This window comes from Lepidochelys kempii, chromosome 14 (assembly GCF_965140265.1).
Source record: "Lepidochelys kempii isolate rLepKem1 chromosome 14, rLepKem1.hap2, whole genome shotgun sequence".
In the NCBI taxonomy this organism is placed as follows: Eukaryota; Metazoa; Chordata; order Testudines; family Cheloniidae; genus Lepidochelys; species Lepidochelys kempii.
In genome coordinates, this window is record NC_133269.1 from 27,083,040 (window position 1) to 27,102,855 (window position 19,816).

At 42.3% G+C, this 19,816-nt stretch overlaps 1 protein-coding gene across 8 annotated transcripts in view; it reads left to right on the forward strand.

Annotated features, from left to right (window-relative positions):
• The window catches only part of GAS7 (growth arrest specific 7), a 369,130-nt gene that overhangs the window by 209,186 nt on the left and 140,128 nt on the right, over window positions 1-19,816 (forward strand). The window lies entirely within an intron of this gene.

Here is a 19,816-nt window from a genome sequence, read left to right on the forward strand (position 1 = left end):
CATGTTTATATTAGAGAAAGCAAGGTCAAAGTAATGTGCCTTGCACTTGGAGCTTGAATGTGGTGAGGTTATAATGGTCATTACTTCCTGGGGGAGTTCATTCCACGGTCTTGGACTGGCCCCAGAGAAAATTCTGTCTTCTGCACAAATAAGCTTGATTCTTATTGTTGAGTGTTCCTCTGTGCCAAAAGAACATAGCTGACTATTGGGCTTCGTCATGGAGCTTTAGATGGTCTTTTAGGGCCCTGACCATGCAGTGCTTTGAAGATAAGGACCAAGACCATGAACTTGATTTGAAATTCTATGGGAAGGTCACAGTGTAGAGCAGGAGGACAGGCTCGCGATAGCCTGTGTTGCTAAGGAGACACACTGCAATGTTTTGCACTAGTTGGAGTTTCCAAACAGCTGAAGGTTTCATGCCCAGGTATATCACATTGTTGTAGTCCAGCATCGATGGAGGCACAAATAACTGAGGCCAGGTTTTCATCTGCCAGGATGGGACAGAGATTACTCACAGCTGTTGTGATGTGAGAGGTCAACATTTGCGAGGAATCCAAGAGTACTTCTAGACTACCAACTGAATTGACCCGTTGTGGATATGAACCTTCAGCTGAAGAAGACTTCATCGGGGCCGCAAACTCTTCAAAATATTTTCCTCTGCCGACCAGGTTTTCTAAGGCATCAACCACGTGCATATCCAGCTGACTGACTTTCAGTGGAGTTGAGGGTGCCCAGTACTTTTGAACATCAGGAACCTGTCCTTATAATTGTAGCCCCTTTTCCAATGTTGTTGCTATTCTCTGAATTTGTTCCTGTTTCTCACTGTCAGAACTAGGGACAGATGCCATTTGATATTCATAGCTCTTTGATGTTATACAGCTATGTAAGTTTGACATTATCTTTGAATTACAGTTTTTTCTTGTCTCCAATATTATTCCTGTTGTTAAACTTTGCAGTTAACCCTTTCTTGACATTGCACAGGACTGCAAGATCCTTTTTTAAGATTCAGCAGAAATCTTGGTTCTGGCTCTTTTGGTCCTGCCACTTGATTATCACATTGTTAACTGGAAGAGGTTTGGAGAAGGGCTATTAGGATGATCAGTGGAATGGAAAGATGATTTTAGAGGAAATTAAAAGAGCTTGGCTTGTTTAGCCCAGCAAATACCTTCACACTTTCTCCCACACCACCCCATATGCACAGGGGCTCTCTGTAAAATCCTGCAATGCTTTTACACTGTCCTCCTTCAAATGCCACCTTACAGCACTCCTCTGCCATCATGCCTACAAAGCTGGTGCACCAGCGTGCTGGGACTGCAGCTTAGTACTCTAATCAGAATCATCTCCCTGTTACCCTGAGTTGCTGGGCTTTCTGCTCCTTCCTCTCCACTCCTGAGGGGTGGGGGAGAGAGCTGCCTGCTTCCTGCAGCAGCCATGATTGGCTGCTCTTCCCCAGGAGGCAGACAAATGGGGCCAGGCAGCCAATCAGAGAGAAGTTTTCCCTAGATGGTATTAAAAATGTGTGCCCCTTAGCCACCTGTCTCACTATTTAGACACTGGCTAGACTAGAACCCAGTTCACCTGACTTGCCTTGCTGCTCTAATGAGTACATCCCATTGTGCTATCCTGACTTTCCTGCTGTTCCTCTGATCACTCCCAATCCTCATCACTTGTTTGGTTTGATTATTATTACATTGGTTTTCTGCTTTAGTGATGTGTCCTTCTGTTATCTTTACTGAGCACTTTGGGTGACAGGCACTGGAAAAGTCAATAAAATGTAAGGTAATGTTTTCAAAAGTACAATTTCCAAAAGTGACTCTGGCATTTAAGAGCCTACGTCTTACTGTAGGTCAATTTGAAAATTTTGTCTGTTAGCACAACAGTGGCTTTCTTCCAGTCCTTTGGTACTATCCCTGATTTAGTATATATCCAAGATTTAGTACAAATTAAAATCAATAATTTGGAGAGCTCTTCAGCCAACTCTTTTAAAACTTTTGTGTGCAAATTATCAGTTTTGCAGATTTTGTGTAACATCTTTCTTAGTTACTGTTGAAACAGAAAGTGTTTCAGCATAATTATATAAATAAATAACTACATAGTTCAACTTCATTCCAAATGCAGGACATAAATATTTATTGAACACTTCTGCCTTTTCTGCATCATTACTGACTATTTTAGCACTCCATCTAATAATGGAACCTACATCACTGGACATAAATAAATTACAATAATTATTTTAACCATATTGACCATAGAGTTTTTGGTAATACCTTTAGCTTCTCTTATCAATTACCTGCATTTCTTAACTTTAATTTATATTTATTATTAACAATTTCCCCTTTTTTATTCATCAGTTTCGTTTTGCCTGTTTCACATTCCTTCTTAAGCTAGTGGAGGGTTTTATGGGTATTTGGGTTTTTTGTTTGCTTTTTAACTAAACAGCCTTTTCTCATGACTGAAGAATTGTGGACTTTGGGACATATAGTAAAGCATTCTTAAATGAGTAATTATTTTAATGCATACATTTCTATTCAAGTTTTTTGTCCCCAATAAGTTTTGCTCATAATTAATTTACCTTTTGGAAACTGGCCCATTTAAAATGCTAAGTATATATACATATTACTAGTTGGGATTGTATTCTTTTTGCTAATAAATATTTCAGTCAGATCATAATAACTAGCACCTATTCGACAGTCAATCTTTTATGTCAGTAATAAATTAATCTTTGAGTGAGAATGAGGACTGCAATACTTTTTTGTGTTAGACAATTGTCATGTATAATTTAAAGAGACTCCAAAGAAGTTTTACTGTTGGCCCTAGAAGATATCCAGTTTATGATTTGTTTCCACACAAAGGACAATTAGTGAGAATTTCCCAACATTTCTCAGGATGCTGTTTGTCCCATGCCTTGTTTTTCACCCCAGAGGTGATATACTGTTCTTTTCTCTAAATCTGAAAAAAATGCAGGTATTTTGAACCACATCCTTCAGCAGTGGGTCCCCAGCCTCTTGTGTCCAGCTGACTGTCAGTCTTGGGTTTTCAGTAGCCACTTTTCTCAGCTTGATTGTCTTCGCTCCCCAAGGGTGGAATATTTATTACCATTGTCTAGGCTGAATGGCTTTGTATGCTCCCCTTCATTTCTGCCACATTGTTCAATCTCATTCACATCTACTCCTTCCATGGCCTCAAACACTTCCTTTCCCCTCACAACTGCAGTGTAATCTATCCATTTTAACTTCTTTATGTTGCCAGCAGCCTGAGCTTGTCTGAGTCCTTCACATTCTACCACAGAATGTAAAACAGTTTGCATGTCACACACAGGTAGCCTTTTCTGTCTTCATACACCAGCCTGCCATGCATTTTTGGGCAGACATTTATTGATGCACCTTAATTAAAGCAAACCATCTTTTTAAAGCTTATCTTTCTCACTCTTTGAATTCCTTCTGGAACCAACACATTTGCCATTTCCAGTTCATTGCTAGCTGGATGTGCTAAACCCTGGCTTTAACATAGGAGTCATATCTGCCTCTTCAATGACTGACAAGCCACCAGCTGTTCTCACAGACGAAGAGCTGCCAAATGAGGCTGCTGAAAGATTCCGAACCTGCTCTAAAAGCTCTCAGATCCATAACCAGCATTTTTGTGCAGCCACTCAGCACTCAGGTTGCTGTAAGCCTGTGAGACACTCACCCTTAGGAACACTGGGTCAATGACTGTGACAGCCTGGGAGCTCTGGAGGCTGCATTTTACAAGATGAGTGAGTTATTCTAAAAAAGTCATGAAGTCATGGAACAAAATCCTATAGAAATAGCTTTTTTTCTCCTACCAGAGTAATTTTCTCATATACAACTCTGCCTAAGTGCACATCTGGAGCCGCTTCCCTGGAACAGCTGTGACTTTGTTTGCAATGAGCACTAGAAGCAAACCTTCTCCACTGCAGTGTATAAAAGAGGAAAATGTTTGCTTGCTCACAGCGTTATTGTTTCATTGTGTTTCTCTTTTCTGTGCAGTTTCACACTGCTTTGTTGCTGCTTTCCATTTGCATGTTTCCTACACAACAGTGTTACCAGTGTGCTTAACCATTCTCTGGCAGAAGGTTACATTCCCAGCACACTATTTTAACAACATATCAGATATTTTCAATGGGAATTATAACTAAAGCTTTTGGAGATGGTTGGGTCAGTGGATTCAAACCAGCTCTAGTAATAACTGCTCAGACTGTCTGAGAAGGGTACTACCCAACCTCTGCATTTCAGCAAAGTTTTAAAAAATGGGAAAGTTGGACTCCTTGGTCCACATATAGAAATACATGACCTGCTCTCCAGAAGTGCTGAGCATTCACAAGTCTCTTGGAAGTAAATGGCACCTAAAAGGTGAAGAGAATCTTTGGAAATAAAACTACTGATCTAGGTGGCTAAATAAGGTCTTGGACGTAATTAAGGCTTCCATTTAAATAACAAATTGTGACCTTTCAAGTATAAATAGTGACTGAGCACTCAAAAATAAGAGCCTCAGATACCTGAGTGTGAAAGGCTCCAGCTTATTCAAAGAAAATTAACTTCACCATCTGCTGAAAGACAAGGCATTATGCTACCACACTGGGCTGGAGGGGACCCAGTTACTTGTTGGGTTTAGAAAAGTCTGTGGGCTCCTTCTAACATGGCACCTGATCTTCTCCATCAATGAAGACATACTGAGACCCAAACACCCTTTGATATTCCCGGCTGCTCCTTCTCTATACAATAGTCACAAAGCTCAACTTCCATATCCATAGTGTCCTGCAGCACTCTGAACCCAGGCTCTGCCAGACCACGATGGGGAGCCAGGAAAGTGGGAGGGGCCCACCACTCACCATGCTTTGCTGCCAGCAAGTGAAGAAAGCACAAACCGCACGGCAAACAGCAAGAGTGAACTGTTAGATCTCTGCTCCCACAGTCAGACACGGGGAGACAGACTGCTGCTCACACAGCTGGCTCCCTGACTATCGAGAACCTTACAAATCATAACCACCCCTTGAAGGTTCCCAGAGTGGGTACCTGGCTCGTGGAGCAATGTGATCACAGTGGGTCTCTCCTTTCAAGGCACCAGCTGCTGTGTTCTGCACTAGCTGAATCTACTCAGTCCTTTTCCAGGAGCTCGAGAACCCAGTGGGTCCATCAGCCTCGTAAAGCTGATCCCAGATGCAGCTAACCACCTGCACCACAAGAGCAACATCTGCCAAAAGTTTTGTTAAGAAAATACAATTCTCTGTTCAGGGGATCCAGCCATGGGACAAACTTCTAGCGATCAGGTCAATCCAGAGTCTGACCAGCTTTGGGAGTTAGAGGTAGCAGTAGCTACTAAAGCCAGGGGAGAGTATCAGCACATCACGAGCAAATGTCTTCCCACCCCAATACAAAAACACCAGTTCTGCTACTAATTTGAATTAAATTATGGCCAAAACAATGCTGGGAAGAATTCAAACGGTACAAGATCCATAATGTACCCACAGAGAAATGCCCTACTGTTGTTCCAGATCCTTTTCACCATGGCATGTGAGCTGGCTTGCCTGATACTCAGTAATACAGTGACTCCCTGGTCACTTGTCAAGGGTTCATCAGGATACTGATGTATGGCAACACCCACGTCATGTCCAAAGATTTCCCAGGTTCCTGAGAGTGTGGTCATGTCCAGAACCACACTAGGCCACTGCACGACTCAGGGTCCCACATACACAAACCCCGCCTCAGGCATCCTCCAAGACTTGGGAGCACATGCTTCTGTGACATAATGCTTTTTCATTAGCATGTCTTTTCTTTGGGGATTTCTTCTCCCCAACTGCTATCTGTGCAATGGTGAATACGTCATATTTTAAAGTAGATCTTATCCATAAAGGTACATGATTTCTGTTTCTGAATGCTCAGCTCCTAATGTTATTTTAGACACATTTCCACCAGCGCTATATCTGTTTCCAAGCATTTTGTTCTTCAGTTTAGATTTTCAGGTGTCACTGGCATGTTTATATTGCACTGATGTTCAGAACACGATGTCATGCTTCTTGGATAATTTCTGAAAGTGACTGGTACTCAAACTATGCTTCAAGCTGCTGTGGTTGGAAGTGCAATTACTCCTTTTGGGGCTATACACCATATACTCCACTAATTCTTCCTAGTCTGTTCACCAATGGGACCAATACTTGGCATAATTTGATTTCTAATTTTTAATTCCATGCACTCCACAAGGCAGAATCTTTTTGGGCCTATCTAAAGATGATTCTAACATGCGTACATTACTAAAGTCTTGTAAAGACCTTTTAAATAACATTTCAGGTCAATAGCATAAGAAACAGAGAAAATATTTAATCAAATTTGAAACAGATGTGCAAATTTAATTTCCCTCAACTTATACTAAGTTGGACTATTTTTTAGTTATGGTGTGAAAGATAAACTCAGTAGGAATGCAGAAATAGCCTACCAGTTACTGTGTTCAGATTCCCTGAACTTCCAGGAATACAATTTGAGCAAATTGGTTTCATTGCTGCAGATTTCTTAAGTAACTGAACAATGGTGTGAACCTTAACTGCGATTCCACAAAAATACAATTAGTAACTCCCCCAAATTCTAAGTGCTTATTTAAATTGTACCTGCTACAGCTACACAAGTATAAAAATGCATAGACCCACCTTATGAACTTCCACAGGAACAGCCAGTGTACAGACCTCAGAAGCTTTCTGAGTTCCCCTTTGTTGCTCCCACACGATCACTCAGTGCAGACCCAAACCCACTTGATGTTACCGCACGGATTATTAATGTCAAGTATGGACATCAGCAATGCTTGCCACTGAAATTGAGGGTATAGCGAACTTTAGCCGTGTTAAAGAGAAGGCCCACCCATTGCCCCTTCGTCTTGAACTAGCCTCTGCTTCCTTCTCCTCCGCTCTTTGTTGGGCCTATTACTTGTTTTGGGAGAGATCCTTTGAGCTTTCTAGTGCACATTCATTTCAGTGGAAGTTGAGGTCATTCAGCACTTCATAGATTCATAGATACTAAGGTCAGAAGGGACCATTATGATCATCTTAGTCTGACCTCCTGCATAACACAGGCCACAGAATCTCACCCACCCATATCTTCATAAATGATCTGGAGGATGGTGTGGATTGCACTCTCAGCAAATTTGCGGATGATACTAAACTGGGAGGAGTGGTAGATACGCTGGAGGGGAGGGATAGGATACAGAAGGACCTAGACAAATTGGAGGATTGAGCCAAAAGAAATCTGATGAGGTTCAATAAGGATAAGTGCAGGGTCCTGCACTTAGGATGGAAGAATCCAATGCACCGCTACAGACTAGGGACCAAATGGCTAGGCAGCAGTTCTGCGGAAAAGGACCTAGGGGTGACAGTGGATGAGAAGCTGGATATGAGCCAGCAGTGTGCCCTTGTTGCCAAGAAGGCCAATGGCATTTTGGGATGTATAAGTAGGGGCATAGCGAGCAGATCGAGGGACGTGATCGTTCCCCTCTATTCGACATTGGTGAGGCCTCATCTGGAGTACTGTGTCCAGTTTTGGGCCCCACACTACAAGAAGGATGTGGATAAATTGGAGAGAGTCCAGCGAAGGGCAACAAAAATGATTAGGGGTCTAGAACACATGACTTATGAGGAGAGGCTGAGGGAGCTGGGATTGTTTAGCCTGCAGAAGAGAAGAATGAGGGGGGATTTGATAGCTGCTTTCAACTACCTGAAAAGGGGTTCCAAAGAGGATGGCTCTAGACTGTTCTCAATGGTAGCAGATGACAGAACGAGGAGTAATGGTCTCAAGTTGCAGTGGGGGAGGTTTAGATTGGATATTAGGAAAAACTTTTTCACTAAGAGGGTGGTGAAACACTGGAATGCGTTACCTAGGGAGGTGGTAGAATCTCCTTCCTTAGAGGTTTTTAAGGTCAGGCTTGACAAAGCCCTGGCTGGGATGATTTAACTGGGAATTGGTCCTGCTTCAAGCAGGGGGTTGGACTAGATGACCTTCTGGGGTCCCTTCCAACCCTGATATTCTATGATTCTATGATTCCTGCGGAAAACCTCTCACCTATGTCTGAGCTATTGAAGTCCTCAAATCGTGGTTTAAAGACTTCAAGGAGTAGAGAATCCTCCAGCAAGTGATCCGTGCCCCATGCTACAGAGGAAGGCGAAAAACCTCCAGGGCCTCTTCCAATCTGCCCTGGAGGAAAATTCCTTCCCCACCCCAAATATGACGATCAACTAAACCTTGAGCATATGGGCAAGATTCACCAGCCAGTTACTGCAGAAAATTCTTTACTTCACATGACCAGGGGCTATGTCACACTTGCCTTGGAAGGGTAGAGTCATTCATGCCACACAAAGAGAAATGACCCTGTCCTAAAGGGCGTTCAGAACAACCTCCTAAGCTAATCTTACAACAAAAGGTCCTTCCATACAGGGGTGCCGTTAAAACTAGCAACAAACGTCACATAATGGGTCTGAATAAAGGCCACACTGGACCCAAGCAAATGCTGTTTTCTAATGAGGTCCCTGTAAATGAGGACTCTTCCCTCTGAGGCTGTCACTGTGGCAAAGTGACTCAGCATGTGGGTGGGGTTACCATGTGTATTGGCTGAGGATTGGGACTGGAGTTCGAAGAGTATTTCTTGGGGTGCTCAGGTTTGCAAGACGTCACTGTCTAGTCATTTAGATTTAGGAACGTTTGTCCTGAGATGTGCTACTCCTTCAGAGTAATGGGTACCGAGGCTGTGATTTTTAAAGCTGCCTTGGGGGTTTGCCCCATTTCCATTCGCTTGGTGATACACAGAGAGAACACCATCTATAAGAGCAACAGTATCGGTCTGTTCTGGACAGAGCAGGTGGTAATATCGGACAAATGGAATCTCCTCTTTTTAAACTTGTTTTCTTTGTTTTAACAGTCCAAAAGCAGGTGGGCAATCCAGTGAGGAGTTTGGTAAACGGTCTAACTGCAGTTGTTCAAAAGCAGATCAGATCAGGGGTGAGCCATGCTCTCAAGCAGGTTTCTAATAAAATGTAGTTGCCTATATGGTCCTTTTGCTAAATACTGTCTAACTATTTAAAGTGACAGTTGTCTTTTGCCAGTACTAACAACCTCTTTTTAAAATGTGTTTAATCAAAATTTTATATCTTGCCACAAATATTGTCTGAATAGACCCTTAAATAACTGATGTAACATAAGATCTGTATCTGAATAACAACAGTAAATCTTTGATCAGTGTGTAAATTGTAATGTTGTCATTGTCCCATAAAAACATACCATGGAATCATTTTGGCTGAAGAATTGAATGCTCAAAAGGTGTAAGGGCCAGCTCCTTAACTGGGTTAATTGGCATAGCTCCATTTAAGTTAATAGGGCAGTGCTGATTTACACCAGCTGTTGATCTGGTCTTTAAGTGTTGAAAGCATTTGCTATACATAATTTTTCTGTCTTATTGCAAAAAGTAAACTGTATTTTCCTGCATTATTCATGAGTGTATATGCACCTCAGTGCTTCATCTCATCCTTTGTAAAATAAACTGTACAGAGATACATCGGCCGACCCTGGTGTTATATTTACAGAATTGTTGTTTTAAATCAAAAGCACATTGTCATAACAATTACACGTGTGGCTGTATCTCCCCCACCTGCTGTTTCAATTAATTTCTGCGATAAGATCGGGCTGATCAATTGAAAGTGACAAAGGAGGAGAAAGACCTGGTTGTATTAGTTGATTATAGGATGACTATATGTGATGCAGCTGTAAAAAAGGCAAATGCAATCCTAGGATGCATCAGGCAAGGTATATCCAGTAAAAATAGACTCGCCTTGGTAAGACCTCTTCTGGATACTCTGTATAATGTTGGTCACCCATGTTCAAGAAAGATTAGTTCAAAGTGGAACAGGTGCAGAGAAGAGCTACCAGGATGATCAGGGATGGCGAATCTATCCTATGAGAAAAGGCTGGAGGCACATAAGTTGTTTAGCCTAGCAAAATGAAGGCTGAGAGGGGATCTGATTGCTGTCTATGAATACATCTGGGGAGGGGGTAAACACCACGGAGGGTAAAGGGCTATTTAAGGTAATGGACAGAGTTGGCACAAGAACAAAAGGGGATAATCTGCTTGTGAATACATTTGGGTTGAAAATTAGAAGAAGGTTTCTAATAGAGCTGGGCAAAAAAAATCGATGAGTAGTTTATTTGCTGAAATATGCAGTTCTGGTTGACCGAAAACTATTTGTGAATTTGTGTCAAGTTCACCAAATAGTTTCATGTGAATGGAAAACGTTAAATGTTTCAGTAATAGCAAAATGAATAATTTTTGTTTTGACATTACTAAAGCATTTTGATTTTTCAGACTAGAGTCAAAAAGCAGCTGGAGGAGGCAGTAGTGTTCTTATAACTTCTAGCCCAGTGGTTAGGGCACTCGTGTAGGATGTGGGGGATCCAGGTTCAGTCCCCCAAGTCAGAACTTCAGAAGAGATTTCAACATGGGTTTCCTACAGTGGAGGAGAATGCCCTAGCTATAACCTAGCTTCACAGGGGGTCTGTTTCAATCACACCTGTTGAGGCTGTTCCACTTAAAAATAATTAATGAGTCACGGAAGCAGATACTTGAACCTGGGTCTTATGGTTCGTAAGTGAATTCCCTTAACACCAGGCTAGATTCATTCTTTTTTTTTTCATCTTTGGCTGAGTGAGTATTCATCATCACTCATATTGTGCAATTCATAATGATTCATAATGAAGTTCTGTATTAGATAATCCTATACCCCAGTGGCTAGGACACTTTCCTGCAATGTGGGATACTTAAGTTCAAGTTCCTTCCCCATATCATCGAAATAGGAGTTGGCTTCAGGTCTCCCTCCTAAGAGGTAAGTGCTCCAACCAATGGGCTAAAAGCTATCAAGAAGAAACCTCCAGGCCCACCTCCTTTTCTGGCCATTCAGGGAATGTAGGCCTTCTTTTCTGTTGTTAAAAAGGCCAAAACAAAGCAATAAAAAAAAAATCGAGTCACATCCAGCTTGTCATTCAACCCATCTCAACATTTTTCTTTTTTCAAATATATTTCTGACTTTTCAATTTCCAAAAGTTTTGAAAGTTTTCATTTTAGGTTGATCCAGAATGAAACCTTTTTGAACTTGCCATCTGTGACATTCCGTGGGGTGCAACATGGCCCACTGAACTGCTGTATCCCCTTAACTCTCCAGCCTGGGATGCCTTTCAGACTCCTTTGCTGGTAAACAGCAATCTCCTGTCCTCTCACACAGCCACTAGCATGTAAAAATCACTCCCAGGTGAATATATGACTGCTCTCCCAGCCAGACATGAATTACATACAGGACAACATCTGCATATTCTTAGTTCCAGCCTTGCACCCCAGAAAGGTAAATCTTAAACTGCTCAGTAGACCCCGTGGGCAGTATAAACTCATAAATAGTCGGACATTCCAAAGGGTAATGCTTATGCAGCAGCCTTTGTTATCTCAAGTAGTGTTTTCCCAAACACTTCAATCAAACACACTGGTTTAGATAAAGTGATAGAAAGATAGATTTTAAGTGATTATAAGTGGTAAGGCATAAAAGTCAGAATTGGTGATAAAAGAAACAGAGATAAAACTAAAATCTAATTCCTAAACTTTACCAAAGTTAATAGTTAATAGTAAATGGTAAATGGTAAATAGTTAATAGTTAATAGTTCTAGAAACAAAATAAGTGTCTCACCATTAGCTGCAATACATTTCACAGGCTGCGTCGGCTTCCGTGTTCTTCAGGTGATGTCATGGAGATAGAGAGGAAAAGAGAAGTGGCCACAGGCCTTTTTTCCTCTTCTTATACTCTAACCCGTTGTACTAGAAAAGTCTTTGCTGGGTCATGGGGTCAGGCAGTTCTATTGCGTACGTGAGCTGCCAACTGTCCGTCACTTAAATTGTAAATACTTTGTTCATACCTTCCCCACCCCCTTGCTGGGGAACGTCGGATTAAGTAGATAATGGATCTTTAGCACCTGGCTGGTGTGCAAGTGTGTCTTTGTCTCTGGGAAACTGGCTTGTGTGTGTTACCCAGAATGACAACACATTTCAGTAACACTCATATTGAAAAATCTCATAATTTTTTATGCATTGTTGTTTCAACAGATTTCAACAGGATGATAATATGCAGTAGATTATGAGTTTTCAGATGATACCTCACAAGGCATACGTTGTACAAAATATATCATAACCATATGGGGTACTGGGTGTCACACCAGCAAACTGACAGATCCACTGTCCTATTGCTAGTTTCTAATAATCAGATGACTAAGGTTCTGGAGCAGCCATGCAATAGGAGTGGGGGCTGCCTGCAATAGCAGGGACTGGATTTGGTGGCTCCGGGGGTCCCTTCCAGTCCTAAGTTCCTAATGGCCAATTTGAGCACCCAAAAATGGGAAGGGGCATCTTGAGTGTCAGTCATGCTCGTCTGCTCGGTTGAGATTTTCCTGTCAGAAGCTCCATGGAAATTATGACTTAAAACACAGAAACACTAATGTCACCTTCTGGTTTTCTAAATTGCAGTCTCAGATGTTCTACAAATAAAAATAAGTTTTATAAACTGGTCCTACAGAAATATTTACACCAAAGACAAACATTGCTGCTGAACCAGCCAACATCCATGCACTCCTGTTTGCAATCAATCTATTTTCACAAGTTGCTATGGAGGGAGGCCATGAACTTTCAACTTCAGTATTATTTTCATTTCCTGATGTCTCATATAGAAAGCCAAACACTCAGCCCTTTTGAAGATACTGCATAAATTATACCCTTTTATATACAGAGCTATGACTTGTTTTAGACCCAACAAACGTATTAACACTACATCAGTTTAAACAACTTGTTTCTTTAAGACTAAACTGTCCTTTACTTGTCAGTTGTTTACATGTATCCTAGCTGACCTCTCCAGTGTGAGCTGTCTCCTCAGGTGACATGAACATTTGACACGTTCTGCTCAGAGATTCAGGCCTCAGTATCTTTTTCCTACTATGAGCTGACTTTTTGGAACATCTCTTTCATGGGGGCAAAGGGCAGGAAAGGATGTTGTTGTGGCAGAGGCACAGGTATGGGGAAAGCGCGCTCACTCCTTGTGTAAACCACTTTGGGTCACAGTCTCAAGGCCAGAAGTACAGACTTTTGCGTATCTGTAATTACAGGCATAAGAGGGACTTTGCAGGTGCAAATACAGCTGAACACCTAATTGTATTCATAAACGACCAGTTTGCACATGCTGTTGTAGTAAAAGCAGATACCAAAGAAATGTGTATAGACCATGGCCTCTCATTCAGAATGTTGTCCCATTATCTCCCTGTGCCTCATTTTATACATCTATATTACAGAAGAGCTCTGTGCACCCTGCAAGTTTGTCTCTTTCCCCAGTAGAAGTTGGTCCAACAAAGATATTACCTCACCCACCTCAGTACCCACCTGACAGGTGTATGGAGAGTCAGAATTCCCCAGTGATCCAAGCCCTGAAGTGAATGGGAATTTTAACTGAGGGCTTGTCCACAGGAACACAGCTTGCAGCAAACTGAGGTGTAACTCTACCACGCCACGCCCTAACGCTCCACTAGTGCTGCTGACTCTGCTGCTGTGCACTGTAAGTTCTCCAGTGCACGTTGAAACTGGAATAATTAAAATGCACTAGGGACCAGTTACTGTGCAGCAGCAGGGTCCACATGGCCATTTAGTGTGCAGCAGGTAGATTTACACCCCTTCTTGCTGCAAACTATATGTCTGTGTAGACAAGCTCTGAATAACAACTAACTAACATCCATCCAGCAGCGGCGCCTAGATGGAGGGGCCAGGGTGTCTCCGCGCAATGCTGCCCGCAGGCACCGCCCCTGCAGCTCCCATTTGGCACAGTTCCCAGCCAATGGGAGCTGCAGAGTCAGCGCTCTGGATGGGGACAGCGCGTGGAGACCCCCTAGCCCCCCTCCCTCCCACCCAGGGGCTGCAAGAACGGTGCTGGCTGCTTCTGGGAGTGGCGGAGAGCCAGGGCAGGCAGGGAGCCTGCCTTAGCCTCACTGCGCTGCCGGACTTTTAGCACCCAAAATCTCCCAGTTTGTCTGAAGTAGCCTCCAGGAGATAGAGCATGATTCCAGGAGACTCCCGGCAAAAGCAGGAGGGTTGGCAACGCTATACCATGCACCCTCCTGCCCTCGGGGTTGGGGGGCGCAGGGCAGGGACATGGGCTGGGGGCTGCTCTTGACCCCTGTACTCCAGGCAGGTGGATGGTCCACGGTGTGGCTCCCCACAGCTACCTGAGCTCCCTGGCTGGGCTCCAGCTGCTGCCTCATGATGGGAGGGTGGGGCCTTTGGGGGGAAGAGGAGGAACAGAGACAGGGCGGGGCTCCAGCCAAAAAGTGGACGGTGTAGGCCCGTCCACTTTCAAACGTGGGAGGGCCCTGCCCCCCCATCCCCTCCTATTCTGGCACCTCTACAACCCACTGCTAAGATCGTCTCCTTGCCTGTCACTCTGTCCGCACCATCCCCTTTCAATCACTGCACAGTCCTGTCGTGCAGCTCAGGAAACACACACACACACACACACTTTAGGGCTGTCACGCATTCCCACACCACCAGCAACACATCATGCCTTTTTTTTCAAACCCAAGACCTTCCCCACACAAACCTGGGGAGAGGTGCATCAAGCTACAAACGAAGCACCCAGGAGCTCTAATTTCAGCTGTTCTCCTGACTTTTCTTAATATTTCTGTGTGCTGCACGACCCTTACTAACCAATCCCTCTAGACCGACCTTAATGGAGGCAATCACCATTCACCCATTTCACAGATAAGGTAACAGCTGTCGGACAAGGCCACCGTAGGCAAACTGGGTACAGAACCCTGGTCTCTAATATGTCAGAGCTGAGTCACAACCACATTCCCAGAATGCCTTTGGAGAGACAGGGCCAAACTACCTCCTGCCGTAAAATCACACTAACACAGTGTGGAGCTTGAGCGTCTGGGCTCCATGTGGAGGATTATGAGCCTGCTGCTATCTCCACACTCCTAGGCTGGTGGTAGTAGTTCCTACATTCACACTGAGCAAGCCTAGGGTCAGTCTCTGTAAGTGACCCAAACAGCGTCATTGCTGCTCTTGACTACAGTGTCTTTACCCACTAAAACATTCCCTGGTCAAAGAGGCAGGAACAGGACCCAGGACTCCTGACCAGAGCTGGTCAAACCATTTGCAATGGAACAAATGTTGTCGGAAAAATGCAGTTTTGTCAAAATCGAACCATTTCGCAGGAACATATTGGTTCTGACATTTTTGATGGCAACTGTCAAATGGTTTGTTTCGCCTTTATTGTTTTGTTTTGCTAAAATTGAAGTGTTTTATTATGACTATTAGCTCCATTTTGTTTGCCCATTTATATATTAAATTAATATAATATAATGAAATATATTGATATAATATTAAACATAATAAAATATATTTAATATTTGGTATTATACTGTTTTGATATTATGGAAACATATTTTACATTGTAAAAACAATATGACATTATCAAAATAATATGTTGAGATATTTCCAAATAGATTTTTTCCTAATTTTAGTTCTGCTCAAATTTTCAAATTTCATTCTGATTCAGCATGAAAACAATTTTTGAAATGTCAGAATTTCACACTGAGTAGAATTCTATTTTCTATCCCATCTCATCCTGACACACGACATTTCTTGGGTTCACAAAGAGATGTCTAACCCCAGGAGCGTGTAGTGTGGCCTCAGCTAGGGACTGAGCCTCCCAGATCATAGAACATAGACTATGTTCATAGTCATAGACATAGGTCACCTGTTTGAACTTTCTTTGTCTTTTTTTCCTGCTTGATGACTCTGTTTACTGCTTAAATGCAAACTAAGCTGAGCACATGTCCTTTGTTTAGGACAAACCTGTTTGCCAACTTCTCTTTGGCTAGGGCTGTGGGGTTTGGAACGTGTTAATAACACCATATAGGGGAATGTTTTAACTTCACATATAATGTTGCCACACATTTTACCAGGACAATATTTCTCAGCAAATTATCAGTTTTCCAATGATCCCTTACAAGGCATACTTTGTACAAAGATTATAACAGTGGCGTGTAGGGTGTGACTACAGGGGTGTATTCTGTCACACTGCTGTGGGGTGTTGCTAATGCACTACAGAACTTTCCACCTAGAGGGCACCAGCCTGAGTCCAGCCCAGCTCAGCTGGAATTAAACATTGTCCCCATCTGATGGCTGTTTGGTGAGCTCCGAGTGAGACACGTTTGGTAGGTCTCACATCAGCTCCCATGTCACAGACTCCCCACCATGCTTTGCACTAATAGGCCAACTCAGCAGTGAGGCCAAAAATGGCCATGGGACACCCAAAGGAAACTCCCCAGATCAGGACTGATGCCAAGCCATGATCCATGATGGTGGTACAGTGTATGGAGCAAGCATACCCTGTAGGGGATGGGCACTAAAGCCCTACAATATTTGTAAAGCCAGACTTTACTGTTATATGCAAATTAATTGTATATATGCAAATGAGATCATTAGATATTTACATAAGCCATCATACACATTTTATGATGTGCATAAAATTTGGCACATCAAGCTCAGATTTCTTGTTTTTACTTTTAAGGCTCTTTTCACCTGTCTCCTATTTATCCAGTCTATGACCACACAACACGCCCATGGATTCCAGCAAGGGTTAGCATCCCTCACCCTCAGGCTGCTGGAGAAGGAAGCACACTCTTGCTGCTCTCCTGGCTGGCTGGAGAGCCAGTGCTGGCAGCCTCTCTCTCCCCAGCACCTGTGAGTTCCTGAATGAGTATAGGGTGCATTTTGTAAATTGGGACTACACAGTTTACAGCCCCCTCCCCCAAACACAGGTTAGAGATTTCAAACGATGCTTGAACTAAGACCTCATTTGCAAGAAGGTCACTGTTTTCAAGACAGCGTGGTGGTTTATTTAGAACTGGGGAGCTTGTAATGCTTCTTTAAAAACAAAGCATGTGGGTGGTCATCTGGATTTGACATGCACTGTCTTCCTTTGATAGGATAAATAATATGATTATATTCCAATGATTAAATTTGTTGATTAATATAGTTACCAACTTGCCTTTTAACAGAATCCATGTAATATTGAAATAATGCAAGAGATTGTTTTTACCAGGCCTCCTGGGTCTGATTATATAAGATCAGTTGATTTCTATAAACAGAAACAGGCAGAAAGATTATACATGCATGAGAGAGAAGAAATGCCAGTCACTATAAACTGTGGCCAGCAACATCATAGGCTGCCTTCTTCCTCAGGGGAAATATCTGATCCAAAGAAATAGTTGAAACTACAATTTTTGATGAGAAATAATAATATGATCATAAGCTTTTTATTTCTCAAGCACTTCTACTGGGGTACACAGATAAAATACATTCATAACCAGAGGAAATATAACATTTTTCAAAGTCTAAAACCACACATTTAGGAGAAATAAGGCTTTTTTTTAAAAGTGGGGCAGAAGTACTGAAATTAATGGTAGATTTGCACAACCTAGGGCACACCACAGCAAAAACACTGCTCTAAAGGCTGATGTGGTGTCCCTTAAGGGACGATGGCATTTGAGCACAGACACCCATTTAGGTGAAGCTCCAGGAGTATGTCTCAAAACTAACCAGGGCCTACATTAATCTGGGCTTTAAAACAAGTAGAATTATCTTAAAATCACTCAATCATTAATTTTAATCTAATTAAAAATACAAGATCAGTGCCATGTATATTACTTGAATTAAAGGCTGACAGATTTCTAAAAGTAATCAATAATGGGGAGACATCATCCAGAGGGCATGTTCCAAGTGAGGTGGTACCACAGAGATCTGCCCTTGGCCCAGTGCTATTCTGTAACTTCATCAATGATGTGGAAGAAAATACAGAATCACTGCTGGTAAAGTTTGCAGAGGGCACACAAAAATTGTTGCAGTGGAAAATAGTGATGAGGACAGGTCTGTTATACAGAGATGTCTTGATTGCTTGGTAAGCTGGATACATTAAAACAACATGTTTTAAAACAGCCAATGCACGATCTACAACAAGAGAGGGAATGTAGGTCATACTTATAGAATGGGAGACTTCATCCTGGAAAGCAGTGACTTTGTGAGTGATGCTGTGGTGAAGAGGGCTAATGCAAGTCTTGGAGGTATGCACAGGTAAAATTGAGTAGGAGTAGGGAAATGTCTGTCCCAAAAACTTTATTTGGGATAGGTGGAAAATGCAGTTTTCCTTGTTTAGCTTCAGTCTGAACTGGCTGATTAGGCTTAGAATGTTGTGGTCTTTTTTCCGGTCGAAGACTCATATACCAAAATATTGCCCATGAAAACTATGTCCATTTGTGTCCTGCCGTCTTTCTCTGGAAAATTTCAGTGCACTGCTAATCCCAAAAGGGAACCTTCAAGAGCAAAATCTCCCAAAGGGTATGTGATAAATGAAGTCAGTTTAGCACTTTTTTGGCTAAAGGAATTTGACAGAATCCACGCAAGGTATCCAGCTTGGAGATTACTGTAGCTCCTTTCATTTTGGGGAAGAAGATATCCAGTGTTGGGAGGATGTATTTTTCTCTCACAACTGCTTCTTTAAGTCGTTTAGAATCCACACCGTTTTGTATTTTTTCATTTTGCTTTGTAACTGGTACCACTGGGGCACACCATGCTGTTGGCTCAAAGATTTTTCTCAATAATGCCAATCTGCTCCATTTTTTTTAACTCAGTTTCCACTTTATGAAGTAATGGGATAGGAATCCGGTGAGGTGTATGTACACTATATGATCCAGCATTTTTATTTGTAAATATTTATTTATTTATTTGTACCGGAGCTCCTTTCAAAAGTCCAATATCACCAAATATTCCATTGAATTTTCCCACTTTTCTCACTAGGCCCATCATGGCTGCCATGCATGGCACAGAAAGCTGTTGGTCTGTGATCCTTTGATTCTATGATCCTTTGAATGCAAAGCTTTTGTCTTTGCAAGTTCTTTCTATGGAGAACTGGCTCATGTAGTTCAGAATATCTCCAGGGCAATTTATGACTGTGTCAGGTGATTTTTGCTTTGGGAAGGGTTCAAAGTGATTGTAAATCCTTTCTGAGATGTCTGCTTCTGAGTCAACTTTAAAGTCAATAGTCTTTCCATGAATATTCAGTTTCATTCTCTAGGCAGGCTTTGTGCCATCATACGTGATAAGATTCAAGGGATATTGAGTGTCTGTAATATTAGTCAACTCCTTGACTGCTTTGGTACAAACAGATCCAAAATCTGCATATTTTGTGCACTTATTACTTTGTGCCTTTGGTGCAACATACATCTGTTGGACTAGGAATTTTTCCACGTCTTGTGCATTTGGGCTGTAAGGCTTTGGTGTTTGTCTTGAATTTGTCCGCTTATCCTGAGAACGCTCTCTCCTTGCCTCAGTGTTCTTATGGCAATGACTTGTAGCACTCATGCTGCATCTGTTAACAGCTTCTAAAGCTAGCTACTTGTTTTTCAAGTTTGGGAAGTTGCTCTTGGTTTTGCTGTCTCACCATCTCAGACGGCTATTCAAGTAGCAAAGCAGTACACAGGGTATGTCTATTCTTATTTTTAGCTGCTGAGAAATGTTTTTTTCTGTTAACCTGTTAGCAGCACAATTTCCCCCCCTCCCCCCGCCCGCACTGTGGGTGCAATGGCCCTCTACAGGTTAATGGAACCTTTTCCCAGTAAAAGAGCCTTTATCACACAGTGAATATTCTTAAACATGTGTATGTATTTATTAGCAATCAACAACTAAACAGCAC